General features: G+C 32.1%; 1 protein-coding gene across 1 annotated transcript in view; it reads right to left on the bottom strand.

Moving 5' to 3' along the window:
- LOC143065198 (uncharacterized) overlaps positions 1-15,186 on the bottom strand; it is a 280,683-nt gene that overhangs the window by 91,215 nt on the left and 174,282 nt on the right. The window lies entirely within an intron of this gene.

The following is a 15,186-nucleotide window of genomic DNA, read 5'->3' as shown; positions in this document are numbered from 1 at the left end:
ATGGTACTCTCAGCATATAGGTTCAATAAAATTGTACAATTAAATGAGACTTACCTTAAGTCGAAATTTGATTGTAATTTTGTTGAACCTATTTATGCTGAGAGTTAACATGCCCTCCCTATCACTCGTATTCCCACCCAGTTCTTTCGGTGTATCATGTGCTTATGTGCTCTGTTACATTCTCTGAAAAGTGACCTCTACGATCTGCGTGCGCATCTCATGTTAACTCTCAGCATAAATAAGTTCAACAAAATTACAATCAAATTTCGACTTAAGGTAAGTCTCATTTAATTGTACAATTAAATTTTGTTTTTGATGACGAAATAGTAAACTGGAAACCGTTAATACTATTGATTTCTAGGAGTCATACTAACCTTTTTTGTTGTGACGGTTCCATCTGCATTAAAGAATTGCACTGTATAAGTCTTAACATTATCAGTAGAAACCAGTTCAACATTGGCTATTGGTCTTGTCTTCGTAGGCACGTATTCTATAACTAGTTTTTCTTCAGAACTTTTAAATGGTGTCTTAGAGGAAGGTCGCAGATTTTCAATTTCTCCTTTCTTGTCATTTGTTGTAATTTCAGTTGAAGGTATGGTTGTTATTGAATCCATTCCATCTGTTTCTTCACAAATGGGGGTTGTTGTTGCTATTGCTACAGAAGAAATATTTCAGCATGTAACCACTTATCAAACTAGTATTATAGTTCACACATAAACACTATGAGAAGAGAAAAGTAACTCGAGTTTCATTGAAAAAAATCAAAACAACAGTAGTTAACCTATATTAAAATCTCATAACTCCATTAAGACAATACAAATCAAGGAATACAACACAAAAAGATGAGACAATGGCATCAACTCACTAAGGAGCATGATCTGTTGTATTGACAAGCTAATTGTCAACTGTCGAAAAAACAAATCAGCAATTATGATGTAAATGTGCGCAAATAAAACAAACAAATATTACAAGAAAAACTGAAAATATCAAACTTACAAGTAATTGAAATTCCAGGAGATGGACTTGTCGTTGACACTAGAGTTGGTGTTGTAACTTTTCCGCTTGTTACTGAAAAATGATTATTGAAAGTCAAGTATAGCAGACAACTAAAACGTTTTCAATTGTTTTCGCATCTTTTTATTTAACAAATGTTTCAACTTTAAATTTCTTTCACAAATATCCTTGTAAAATATTAACCATTAATGACCCTCATTTTGATTAGTAATCATTTACTTAGATATAACTTTAGGCTGCTTATATAATCAATTAGAAAATACCTTCAACACAATGGAAGTTGTTTTTTTAATAATTACCGCTTAATGTTTGAATAGTTTCAGTTGTAATTTCGGGTGAAGCTGTAGGTGTTTCTGTAACCTTGGCTGTAGTAATTACTGCTGAAACAGGTGTCTGTGGAACTGTTGTTGTACTTGGAATTGTCGTAGAAACTGAAATTATTAATTAAACAAAACTTGATCAGCATTCAATTATTTTAGACAAGAAACTTTTAAAAACCCTTTGAAAACACCTCGCCCATGTATTCAAATTGCTCATAATTATTTCTGTACGTAACGTCTAATCTTAACAAAGTAAGATACTTAACAGACAAATAGACTACACGACGGTTTATTTAAACAGATATACATCTGCAGTTAAAACGCCTGTGTGTATTTCTTACTTACTGACTTCAAAACAGGCATGGACACTCAATTGTAGTTGTATAGGTTTGTAAGAATCTTCTTTGTCATCTGGTGTGATTATTACATTCACTTTTCTCACGTCAGGTTTAGTTCCAACACTTGTAGCTTTTTCGCCAACTTTCACCTACAGAACAGACAAAAAATAAAGTTTACAGACTTACAAGGCAAAGTATTCAAGTTTCACTGACCATATTTGCAGCAATTAAATTTTGTTTTTGATGACGAAATAGTAAACTGGAAACCGTTAATACTATTGATTTCTAGGAGTCATACTAACCTTTTTTGTTGTGACGGTTCCATCTGCATTAAAGAATTGCACTGTATAAGTCTTAACATTATCAGTAGAAACCAGTTCAACATTGGCTATTGGTCTTGTCTTCGTAGGCACGTATTCTATAACCAGTTTTTCTTCAGAACTTTTAAATGGTGTCTTAGAGGAAGGTCGCAGATTTTCAATTTCTCCTTTCTTGTCATTTGTTGTAATTTCAGTTGAAGGTATGGTTGTTATTGAATCCATTCCATCTGTTTCTTCACAAATGGGGGTTGTTGTTGCTATTGCTACAGAAGAAATATTGCAGCATGTAACCACTTATCAAACTAGTATTATAGTTCATACATAAACACTATGAGAAGAGAAAAGTAACTCGAGTTTCATTGAAAAAAATCAAAACAACAGTAGTTAACCTATGTTAAAATCTCATAACTCCATTAAGACAATACAAATCAAGGAATACAACACAAAAAGATGAGACAATGGCATCAACTCACTAAGGAGCATGATCTGTTGTATTGACAAGCTAATTGTCAACTGTCGAAAAAACAAATCAGCAATTATGATGTAAATGTGCGCAAATAAAACAAACAAATATTACAAGAAAAACTGAAAAAATCAAACTTACAAGTAATTGAAATTCCAGGAGATGGACTTGTCGTTGACACTAGAGTTGGTGTTGTAACTTTTCCGCTTGTTACTGAAAAATGATTATTGAAAGTCAAGTATAGCAGACAACTAAAACGTTTTCAATTGTTTTCGCATCTTTTTATTTAACAAATGTTTCAGCTTTAAATTTCTTTCACAAATATCCTTGTAAAATATTAACCATTAATGACCCTCATTTTGATTAGTAATCATTTACTTAGATATAACTTTAGGCTGCTTATATAATCAATTAGAAAATACCTTCAACACAATGGAAGTTGTTTTTTTAATAATTACCGCTTAATGTTTGAATAGTTTCAGTTGTAATTTCGGGTGAAGCTGTAGGTGTTTCTGTAACCTTGGCTGTAGTAATTACTGCTGAAACAGGTGTCTGTGGAACTGTTGTTGTACTTGGAATTGTCGTAGAAACTGAAATTATTAATTAAACAAAACTTGATCAGCATTCAATTATTTTAGACAAGAAACTTTTAAAAACCCATTGAAACCACCTCGCCCATGTATTCAAATTGCTCATAATTATTTCTGTACGTAACGTCTAATCTTAACAAAGTAAGATACTTAACAGACAAATAGACTACACGACGGTTTATTTAAACAGATATACATCTGCAGTTAAAACGCCTGTGTGTATTTCTTACTTACTGACTTCAAAACAGGCATGGACACTCAATTGTAGTTGTATAGGTTTGTAAGAATCTTCTTTGTCATCTGGTGTGATTATTACATTCACTTTTCTCACGTCAGGTTTAGTTCCAACACTTGTAGCTTTTTCGCCAACTTTCACCTACAGAACAGACAAAAAATAAAGTTTACAGACTTACAAGGCAAAGTATTCAAGTTTCACTGACCATATTTGCAGCAATTAAATTTTGTTTTTGATGACGAAATAGTAAACTGGAAACCGTTAATACTATTGATTTCTAGGAGTCATACTAACCTTTTTTGTTGTGACGGTTCCATCTGCATTAAAGAATTGCACTGTATAAGTCTTAACATTATCAGTAGAAACCAGTTCAACATTGGCTATTGGTCTTGTCTTCGTAGGCACGTATTCTATAACCAGTTTTTCTTCAGAACTTTTAAATGGTGTCTTAGAGGAAGGTCGCAGATTTTCAATTTCTCCTTTCTTGTCATTTGATGTAATTTCAGTTGAAGGTATGGTTGTTATTGAATCCATTCCATCTGTTTCTTCACAAATGGGGGTTGTTGTTGCTATTGCTACAGAAGAAATATTGCAGCATGTAACCACTTATCAAACTAGTATTATAGTTCATACATAAACACTATGAGAAGAGAAAAGTAACTCGAGTTTCATTGAAAAAAATCAAAACAACAGTAGTTAACCTATGTTAAAATCTCATAACTCCATTAAGACAATACAAATCAAGGAATACAACACAAAAAGATGAGACAATGGCATCAACTCACTAAGGAGCATGATCTGTTGTATTGACAAGCTAATTGTCAACTGTCGAAAAAACAAATCAGCAATTATGATGTAAATGTGCGCAAATAAAACAAACAAATATTACAAGAAAAACTGAAAAAATCAAACTTACAAGTAATTGAAATTCCAGGAGATGGACTTGTCATTGACACTAGAGTTGGTGTTGTAACTTTTCCGCTTGTTACTGAAAAATGATTATTGAAAGTCAAGTATAGCAGACAACTAAAACGTTTTCAATTGTTTTCGCATCTTTTTATTTAACAAATGTTTCAGCTTTAAATTTCTTTCACAAATATCCTTGTAAAATATTAACCATTAATGACCCTCATTTTGATTAGTAATCATTTACTTAGATATAACTTCAGGCTGCTTATATAATCAATTAGAAAATACCTTCAACACAATGAAAGTTGTTTTTTTAATAATTACCGCTTAATGTTTGAATAGTTTCAGTTGTAATTTCGGGTGAAGCTGTAGGTGTTTCTGTAACCTTGGCTGTAGTAATTACTGCTGAAACAGGTGTCTGTGGAACTGTTGTTGTACTTGGAATTGTCGTAGAAACTGAAATTATTAATTGAACAAAACTTGATCAGCATTCAATTATTTTAGACAAGCAACTTTTAAACACCCTTTGGAACCACCTCGCCCATGTATTCAAATTGATCATAATTATTTCTGTACGTAACGTCTAATCTTAACAAAGCAAACTAAGATACTTAACAGACAAATAGACTATACGACGGTTTATCTAAACAGATATACATCTGCAGTTAAAACGCCTGTTTATATTTCTTACTTACTGACTTCAAAACAGGCATGGACACTCAATTGTAGTTGTACAGGTTTGTAAGAATCTTCTTTGTCATCTGGTTTGATTATTACATTCACTTTTCTCACGTCAGGTTTAGTTCCAACACTTGTAGCTTTTTCGCCAACTTTCACCTACAAAACAGAACAATAAAAGTTTAAATATTTTCAAGGCAAAGTATTCAATTTTCACTGACCATATTTGCAGCAATTAAATTTTGTTTTTGATGACGAAATAGTAAACTGGAAACCGTTAATACTATTGATTTCTAGGAGTCATACTAACCTTTTTTGTTGTGACGGTTCCATCTGCATTAAAGAATTGCACTGTATAAGTCTTGACATTATCAGTAAAAACCAGTTCAACATTGGCTATTGGTCTTGTCTTCGAAGGCACGTATTCTATAACTAGTTTTTCCTCAGAACTTTTAAATGGTGTCTTAGAGGAAGGTCGCAGATTTTCAATTTCTCCTTTCTTGTCATTTGTTGTAATTTCAGTTGAAGGTATTGTTGTTATTGAATCCATTCCATCTGTTTCTTCACAAATGGGGGTTGTTGTCTCTATTGCTACAGAAGAAATATATCAGCATGTAACCACTTATCAAACTATGTTATAATTCATGCATAAACACTGTGAAAAGAGAAAAGTAACTCGAGTTTCATTCATAAATACAAAACAACAGTAATTAACGTATGTTAAACTCTCATAACTTCATTAAGACAATACAAATAAAGGAATATAAAACAACTAAATGAGGGAATTGCATTAACTCAAAAAGCAGCATGATCCGGTGTACTTGCAGGCTAAGTGTCTCCTGTTGAAAACGTTTTAGCAATTATGTTGTAATCGTGCCAAAATAAAACAAACAAATAGTACAACAAACTCTTCAAAAATCAAACTTACAAGTAATTGAAATTCCAGGATATGGACTTGTCGTTGACAGTAGAGTTGGTGTTGTAACTTTTTCACTTGTAACTGAAAAATGATTATTCAAAAAGTCAAATAAGACAGAACAATTAACTGAATAATTTTCACCTGTTTTCACATCATATTATTCAACAATGTTACGAAATTAAATGTCTTTTTTAAATATCCTTGTACAATGTTTAACATTACTGATCATCATTTTGATTAGTAATCATTCACTTAAATAAAGCTCAAGGCAGCTATTAACATCTTTCAGAAAATGCCAATAAAACTATAAAGATTTTTTGAAAAAAATACCTTTAATTGTTTGAATAGTTTCAGTTATAATTTCATGTGTAGCTGTAGGTGTGGGTGAAACCACGGCTGTAGAAATTACTGCTGAAGACGGTGTCTGTGGAACTGTTGTTGTACTTGGAATAGTCGTGGAAACTGACAAAATGATACAAACAATATGTGAACAGTTTTCAACGATTTCAGACGAGAACATTTCAAACATTCTTTGGATGACAGTTTTTCGACTACGACCTTGTATATTTATTTATCATACTTATTTTTGTACCTATGGTTTTTTAAAAAAGGTACGCCAAGATATTATACAGAAAAAGTAGACTATGTGATTGTTAAATTAATGAGATATACTTCTGCAGTTAAAACACTTATGTCTCTTCTTTACTTACTGACTTCAAAACAAGCATGGACACTCAATTGTAGCTGTACAGGTTTGTAAGAATCTTCTTTGTCATCCGGTGTGATTATTACATTCACTTTTCTCACGTCAGGTTTAGTTCCAACACTTATGGCCTTTTCGCCAACTTTCACCTACAAAACAGAACAATAAAAGTTTATATATTTTCAAGGCAACAGTATTTAAATTTCAATGACCATATAAGCAGCAATTGAATCTTCTTATTAATGAAGATAGAGTAAACTGAAAACCATTTATCTTATTGACTTTGTGGGAGTCATACTAACTTTTCTTGTTGTCACGGTTCCATCTGCATTAAAGAATTGCACTGTATAAGTCTTGACATTATCAGTAGAAACCAGTTCAACATTGGCTATTGGTCTTGTCTTCGAAGGCACGTATTCTATAACTAATTTTTCCTCAGAACTTTTAAATGGTGTCTTAGAGGAAGGTCGCAGATTTTCAATTTCTCCTTTCTTGTCATTTGTTGTAATTTCAGTTGAAGGTATTGTTGTTATTGAATCCATTCCATCTGTTTCTTCACAAATGGGGGTTGTTGTCTCTATTGCTACAGAAGAAATATATCAGCATGTAACCACTTATCAAACTATGTTATAATTCATGCATTAACACTGTGAAAAGAGAAAAGTAACTCGAGTTTCATTCATAAATACAAAACAACAGTAATTAACGTATGTTAAACTCTCATAACTTCATTAAGACAATACAAATAAAGGAATATAAAACAACTAAATGAGGGAATTGCATTAACTCAAAAAGCAGCATGATCCGGTGTACTGGCAGGCTAGTGTCTCCTGTTGAAAACATTTTAGCAATTATGTTGTAATCGTGCCAAAATAGAACAAACCAATAGTACATCAAACTCTCAAAAAATCAAACTCACAAGTAATTGAAATTCCAGGAGATGGACTTGTCGTTGACACTAGAGTTGGTGTTGTAACTTTTTCACTTGTTACTGAAAAATGATTATTCAAAAAGTCAAATAAGACAGAACAATTAACTGAATAATTTTCACCTGTTTTCACATCATATTATTCAACAATGTTACAAGATTAAATGTCTTTCTTAAATATCCTTGTAAAATGTTTAACATTAATGACCATCATTTTGATTAGTAATCATTCACTTAAATAAAGCTCAAGGCAGCTATTAACATCTTTCAGAAAATGCCAATAAAACTATAAAGATTTTTTGAAAAAAAATACCTTTAATTGTTTGAGTAGTTTCAGTTATAATTTCAGGTGTAGCTGTAGGTGTGGGTGAAACCACGGCTGTAGTAATTGCTGCTGAAGACGGTGTCTGTGGAACTGTTGTTGTACTTGGAATAGTCGTGGAAACTGACAAAATGATACAAACAATATGTGAACAGTTTCCAACGATTTCAGACGAGAACATTTCAAACATCCTTTGGATGACAGTTTTTCGACTACGACCTTGTATATTTATTCATCATACTTATTTTTGTACCTATGATTTATTTAAAAAGGTACGCCAAGATATTATACAGAAAAAGTAGACTATGTGATTGTTAAATTAATGAGATATACTTCTGCAGTTAAAACACTTATGTCTCTTCTTTACTTACTGACTTCAAAACAAGCATGGACACTCAATTGTAGCTGTACAGGTTTGTAAGAATCTTCTTTGTCATCCGGTGTGATTATTACATTCACTTTTCTCACGTCAGGTTTAGTTCCAACACTTATGGCCTTTTCGCCAACTTTCACCTACAAAACAGAACAATAAAAGTTTATATATTTTCAAGGCAACAGTATTTAAATTTCAATGACCATATAAGCAGCAATTGAATCTTCTTATTAATGAAGATAGAGTAAACTGAAAACCATTTATCTTATTGACTTTGTGGGAGTCATACTAACCTTTCTTGTTGTCACGGTTCCATCTGCATTAAAGAATTGCACTGTATAAGTCTTGACATTATCAGTAGAAACCAGTTCAACATTGGCTATTGGTCTTGTCTTCGAAGGCACGTATTCTATAACTAATTTTTCCTCAGAACTTTTAAATGGTGTCTTAGAGGAAGGTCGCAGATTTTCAATTTCTCCTTTCTTGTCATTTGTTGTAATTTCAGTTGAAGGTATTGTTGTTATTGAATCCATTCCATCTGTTTCTTCACAAATGGGGGTTGTTGTCTCTATTGCTACAGAAGAAATATATCAGCATGTAACCACTTATCAAACTATGTTATAATTCATGCATTAACACTGTGAAAAGAGAAAAGTAACTCGAGTTTCATTCATAAATACAAAACAACAGTAATTAACGTATGTTAAACTCTCATAACTTCATTAAGACAATACAAATAAAGGAATATAAAACAACTAAATGAGGGAATTGCATTAACTCAAAAAGCAGCATGATCCGGTGTACTGGCAGGCTAGTGTCTCCTGTTGAAAACATTTTAGCAATTATGTTGTAATCGTGCCAAAATAGAACAAACCAATAGTACATCAAACTCTCAAAAAATCAAACTCACAAGTAATTGAAATTCCAGGAGATGGACTTGTCGTTGACACTAGAGTTGGTGTTGTAACTTTTTCACTTGTTACTGCAAAATAATTATTCAAAAAGTCAAATAAGATAGAACAATTAACTGAATACTTTTCACCTGTTTTCTCATCATATTATTCAACAATGTTGCAAGATTAAATGTCTTTCTTAAATATCCTTGTAAAATGTTTAACATTAATGATCATCATTTTGATTAGTAATCATTCACTTAAATAAAGCTCAAGGCAGCTATTAACATCTTTCAGAAAATGCCAATAAAACTATAAAGATTTTTTGAAAAAAATACCTTTAATTGTTTGAGTAGTTTCAGTTATAATTTCAGGTGTAGCTGTAGGTGTGGGTGAAACCACGGCTGTAGTAATTACTGCTGAAGACGGTGTCTGTGGAACTGTTGTTGTACTTGGAATAGTCGTGGAAACTGACAAAATGATACAAACAATATGTGAACAGTTTTCAACGATTTCAGACGAGAACATTTCAAACATCCTTTGGATGACAGTTTATCGACTACGACCTTGTATACTTATTTATCATACTTATTTTTGTATCTATGGTTTATTTAAAACGGTACGCCAAGATATTAAACAGAAAAAGTAGACTATGTGATTGTTAAATTAATGAGATATACTTCTGCAGTTAAAACACTTATGTCTCTTCTTTACTTACTGACTTCAAAACAAGCATGGACACTCAATTGTAGCTGTACAGGTTTGTAAGAATCTTCTTTGTCATCCGGTGTGATTATTACATTCACTTTTCTCACGTCAGGTTTAGTTCCAACACTTATGGCCTTTTCGCCAACTTTCACCTACAAAACAGAAAAATAGAAGTTTATATATGTTCAAGGTAACAGTATTTAAGTTTAAATGACCATATAAGCAGCAATTGAATCTTCTTATTGATGAAGATAGAGTAAACTGAAAACCATTTATCTTATTGACTTTGTGGGAGTCATACTAACTTTTCTTGTTGTCACGGTTCCATCTGCATTAAAGAATTGCACTGTATAAGTCTTGACATTATCAGTAGAAACCAGTTCAACATTGGCTATTGGTCTTGTCTTCGAAGGCACGTATTCTATAACTAGTTTTTCCTCAGAACTTTTAAATGGTGTCTTAGAGGAAGGTCGCAGATTTTCAATTTCTCCTTTCTTGTCATTTGTTGTAATTTCAGTTGAAGGTATTGTTGTTATTGAATCCATTCCATCTGTTTCTTCACAAATGGGGGTTGTTGTCTCTATTGCTACAGAAGAAATATATCAGCATGTAACCACTTATCAAACTAGCATTATAATTCATGCATAAACACTGTGAAAAGAGAAAAGTAACTCGAGTTTCATTTATAAATACAAAACAACAGTAATTAACGTATGTGAAACTCTCATAACTTCATTAAGACAATACCAATAAAGGAATATAAAACAACTAAATGAGGGAATTGCATTAACTCAAAAAGGAGCATGGTCCTGTGTACTGGCAGTCTAAGTGTCTCCTGTTGAAAACGTTTTAGCAATTATGTTGTAATCGTGCCAAAATAGAACAAACAAATAGTACAACAAACACTTAAAAAATCAAACTTACAAGTAATTGACATTCCAGGAGATGGACTTGTCGTTGACACTAGAGTTGGTGTTGTAACTTTTTCACTTGTTACTGAAAAATAATTATTCAAAAAGTCAAATAAGACAGAACAGTTAACTGAATAATTTTCACCTATTTTCACATCATATTATTCAACAATGTTGCAAGATTAAATGTCTTTCTTAAATATCCTTGTAAAATGTTTAACATTAATGATCATCATTTTGATTAGTAATCATTCACTTAAATAAAGCTCAAGGCAGCTATTACCATCTTTCAGAAAATGCCAATAAAACTATAGAGATTTTTTGAAAAAAAAATACCTTTAATTGTTTGAGTAGTTTCAGTTATAATTTCAGGTGTAGCTGTAGGTGTGGGTGAAACCACGGCTGTAGTAATTACTGCTGAAGACGGTGTCTGTGGAATTGTTGTTGTACTTGGAATAGTCGTGGAAACTGACAAAATGATACAAACAATATGTGAACAGTTTTCAACGATTTCAGACGAGAACATTTGAAACATCCTTTGGATGACAGTTTTTCGACTACGACCTTGTATATTTATTTATCATACTTATTTTTGTACCTATGGTTTATTTAAAAAGGTACGCCAAGATATTATACAGAAAAAGTAGACTATGTGATTGTTGAGTTAATGAGATATATTTCTGCAGTTAAAACACTTATGTCTCTTCTTTACTTACTGACTTCAAAACAAGCATGGACACTCAATTGTAGCTGTACAGGTTTGTAAGAATCTTTTTTGTCATCCGGTGTGATTATTACATTCACTTTTCTCACGTCAGGTTTAGTTCCAACACTTATGGCCTTTTCGCCAACTTTCACCTACAAAACAGAAAAATAGAAGTGTTATATATCTTCAAGGCAACAGTATTTAAGTTTCAATGACCATATAAGCAGCAATTGAATCTTCTTATTGATGAAGATAGAGTAAATTGAAAACCATTTATCTTATTGACTTTGTGGGAGTCATACTAACTTTTCTTGTTAACACGGTTTCATCTGCATTAAAGAATTGCACTGTATAAGTCTTGACATTATCAGTAGAAACCAGTTCAACATTGGCTATTGGTCTTGTCTTCGAAGGCACGTATTCTATAACTAGTTTTTCCTCAGAACTTTTAAATGGTGTCTTAGAGGAAGGTCGCAGATTTTCAATTTCTCCTTTCTTGTCATTTGTTGTAATTTCAGTTGAAGGTATTGTTGTTATTGAATCCATTCCATCTGTTTCTTTACAAATGGGGGTTGTTGTCTCTATTGCTACAGAAGAAATATATCAGCATGTAACCACTTATCAAACTAGCATTATAATTCATGCATAAACACTGTGAAAAGAGAAAAGTAACTCGAGTTTCATTTATAAATACAAAACAACAGTAATTAACGTATGTGAAACTCTCATAACTTCATTAAGACAATACCAATAAAGGAATATAAAACAACTAAATGAGGGAATTGCATTAACTCAAAAAGGAGCATGGTCCTGTGTACTGGCAGTCTAAGTGTCTCCTGTTGAAAACGCTTTAGCAATTATGTTGTAATCGTGCCAAAATAAAACAAACAAATAGTACAACAAACACTTAAAAAATCAAACTTACAAGTAATTGACATTCCAGGAGATGGACTTGTCGTTGACACTAGAGTTGGTGTTGTAACTTTTTCACTTGTTACTGAAAAATAATTATTCAAAAAGTCAAATAAGACAGAACAGTTAACTGAATAATTTTCACCTATTTTCACATCATATTATTCAACAATGTTGCAAGATTAAATGTCTTTCTTAAATATCCTTGTAAAATGTTTAACATTAATGATCATCATTTTGATTAGTAATCATTCACTTAAATAAAGCTCAAGGCAGCTATTACCATCTTTCAGAAAATGCCAATAAAACTATAGAGATTTTTTGAAAAAATACCTTTAATTGTTTGAGTAGTTTCAGTTATAATTTCAGGTGTAGCTGTAGGTGTGGGTGAAACCACGGCTGTAGTAATTACTGCTGAAGACGGTGTCTGTGGAATTGTTGTTGTACTTGGAATAGTCGTTGAAACTGACAAAATGATACAAACAATATGTGAACAGTTTTCAACGATTTCAGACGAGAACATTTGAAACATCCTTTGGATGACAGTTTTTCGACTACGACCTTGTATATTTATTTATCATACTTATTTTTGTACCTATGGTTTATTTAAAAAGGTACGCCAAGATATTATACAGAAAAAGTAGACTATGTGATTGTTGAGTTAATGAGATATATTTCTGCAGTTAAAACACTTATGTCTCTTCTTTACTTACTGACTTCAAAACAAGCATGGACACTCAATTGTAGCTGTACAGGTTTGTAAGAATCTTCTTTGTCATCCGGTGTGATTATTACATTCACTTTTCTCACGTCAGGTTTAGTTCCAACACTTATGGCCTTTTCGCCAACTTTCACCTACAAAACAGAAAAATAAAAGTGTTATATATCTTCAAGGCAACAGTATTTAAGTTTCAATGACCATATAAGCAGCAATTGAATCTTCTTATTGATGAAGATAGAGTAAACTGAAAACCATTTATCTTATTGACTTTGTGGGAGTCATACTAACTTTTCTTGTTAACACAGTTTCATCTGCATTAAAGAATTGCACTGTATAAGTCTTGACATTATCAGTAGAAACCAGTTCAATATTGGCTATTGGTCTTGTCTTCGAAGGCACGTATTCTATAACTAGTTTTTCCTCAGAACTTTTAAATGGTGTCTTAGAGGAAGGTCGCAGATTTTCAATTTCTCCTTTCTTGTCATTTGTTGTAATTTCAGTTGAAGGTATTGTTGTTATTGAATCCATTCCATCTGTTTCTTCACAAATGGGGGTTGTTGTCTCTATTGCTACAGAAGAAATATATCAGCATGTAACCACTTATCAAACTAGCATTATAATTCATGCATAAACACTGTGAAAAGAGAAAAGTAACTCGAGTTTCATTCATAAATACAAAACAACAGTAATTAACGTATGTGAAACTCTCATAACTTCATTAAGACAATACCAATAAAGGAATATAAAACAACTAAATGAGGGAATTGCATTAACTCAAAAAGGAGCATGGTCCTGTGTACTGGCAGGCTAAGTGTCTCCTGTTGAAAACGTTTTAGCAATTATGTTGTAATCGTGCCAAAATAAAACAAACAAATAGTACAACAAACACTTAAAAAATCAAACTTACAAGTAATTGACATTCCAGGAGATGGACTTGTCGTTGACACTAGAGTTGGTGTTGTAACTTTTTCACTTGTTACTGAAAAATAATTATTCAAAAAGTCAAATAAGACAGAACAGTTAACTGAATAATTTTCACCTATTTTCACATCATATTATTCAACAATGTTGCAAGATTAAATGTCTTTCTTAAATATCCTTGTAAAATGTTTAACATTAATGATCATCATTTTGATTAGTAATCATTCACTTAAATAAAGCTCAAGGCAGCTATTACCATCTTTCAGAAAATGCCAATAAAACTATAGAGATTTTTTGAAAAAATACCTTTAATTGTTTGAGTAGTTTCAGTTATAATTTCAGGTGTAGCTGTAGGTGTGGGTGAAACCACGGCTGTAGTAATTACTGCTGAAGACGGTGTCTGTGGAATTGTTGTTGTACTTGGAATAGTCGTTGAAACTGACAAAATGATACAAACAATATGTGAACAGTTTTCAACGATTTCAGACGAGAACATTTGAAACATCCTTTGGATGACAGTTTTTCGACTACGACCTTGTATATTTATTTATCATACTTATTTTTGTACCTATGGTTTATTTAAAAAGGTACGCCAAGATATTATACAGAAAAAGTAGACTATGTGATTGTTGAATTAATGAGATATACTTCTGCAGTTAAAACACTTATGTCTCTTCTTTACTTACTGACTTCAAAACAAGCATGGACACTCAATTGTAGCTGTACAGGTTTGTAAGAATCTTCTTTGTCATCCGGTGTGATTATTACATTCACTTTTCTCACGTCAGGTTTAGTTCCAACACTTATGGCCTTTTCGCCAACTTTCACCTACAAAACAGAAAAATAAAAGTTTATATATTTTCAAGGCAACAGTATTTAAGTTTCAATGACCATATAAGCAGCAATTGAATCTTCTTATTGATGAAGATAGAGTAAACTGAAAACCATTTATCTTATTGACTTTGTGGGAGTCATACTAACTTTTCTTGTTGTCACGGTTCCATCTGCATTAAAGAATTGCACTGTATAAGTCTTGACATTATCAGTAGAAACCAGTTCAACATTGGCTATTGGTCTTGTCTTCGAAGGCACGTATTCTATAACTAGTTTTTCCTCAGAACTTTTAAATGGTGTCTTAGAGGAAGGTCGCAGATTTTCAATTTCTCCTTTCTTGTCATTTGTTGTAATTTCAGTTGAAGGTATTGTTGTTATTGAATCCATTCCATCTGTTTCTTCACAAATGGGGGTTGTTGTCTCTATTGCTACAGAAGAAATATATCAGCATGTAACCACTTATCAAAC

Source organism: Mytilus galloprovincialis, chromosome 2 (assembly GCF_965363235.1).
Source record: "Mytilus galloprovincialis chromosome 2, xbMytGall1.hap1.1, whole genome shotgun sequence".
Classification (NCBI taxonomy): Eukaryota; Metazoa; Mollusca; class Bivalvia; order Mytilida; family Mytilidae; genus Mytilus; species Mytilus galloprovincialis.
Note: the sequence above shows the minus strand (reverse complement) of the source record. Positions and strands in the feature narration are given on the sequence as shown.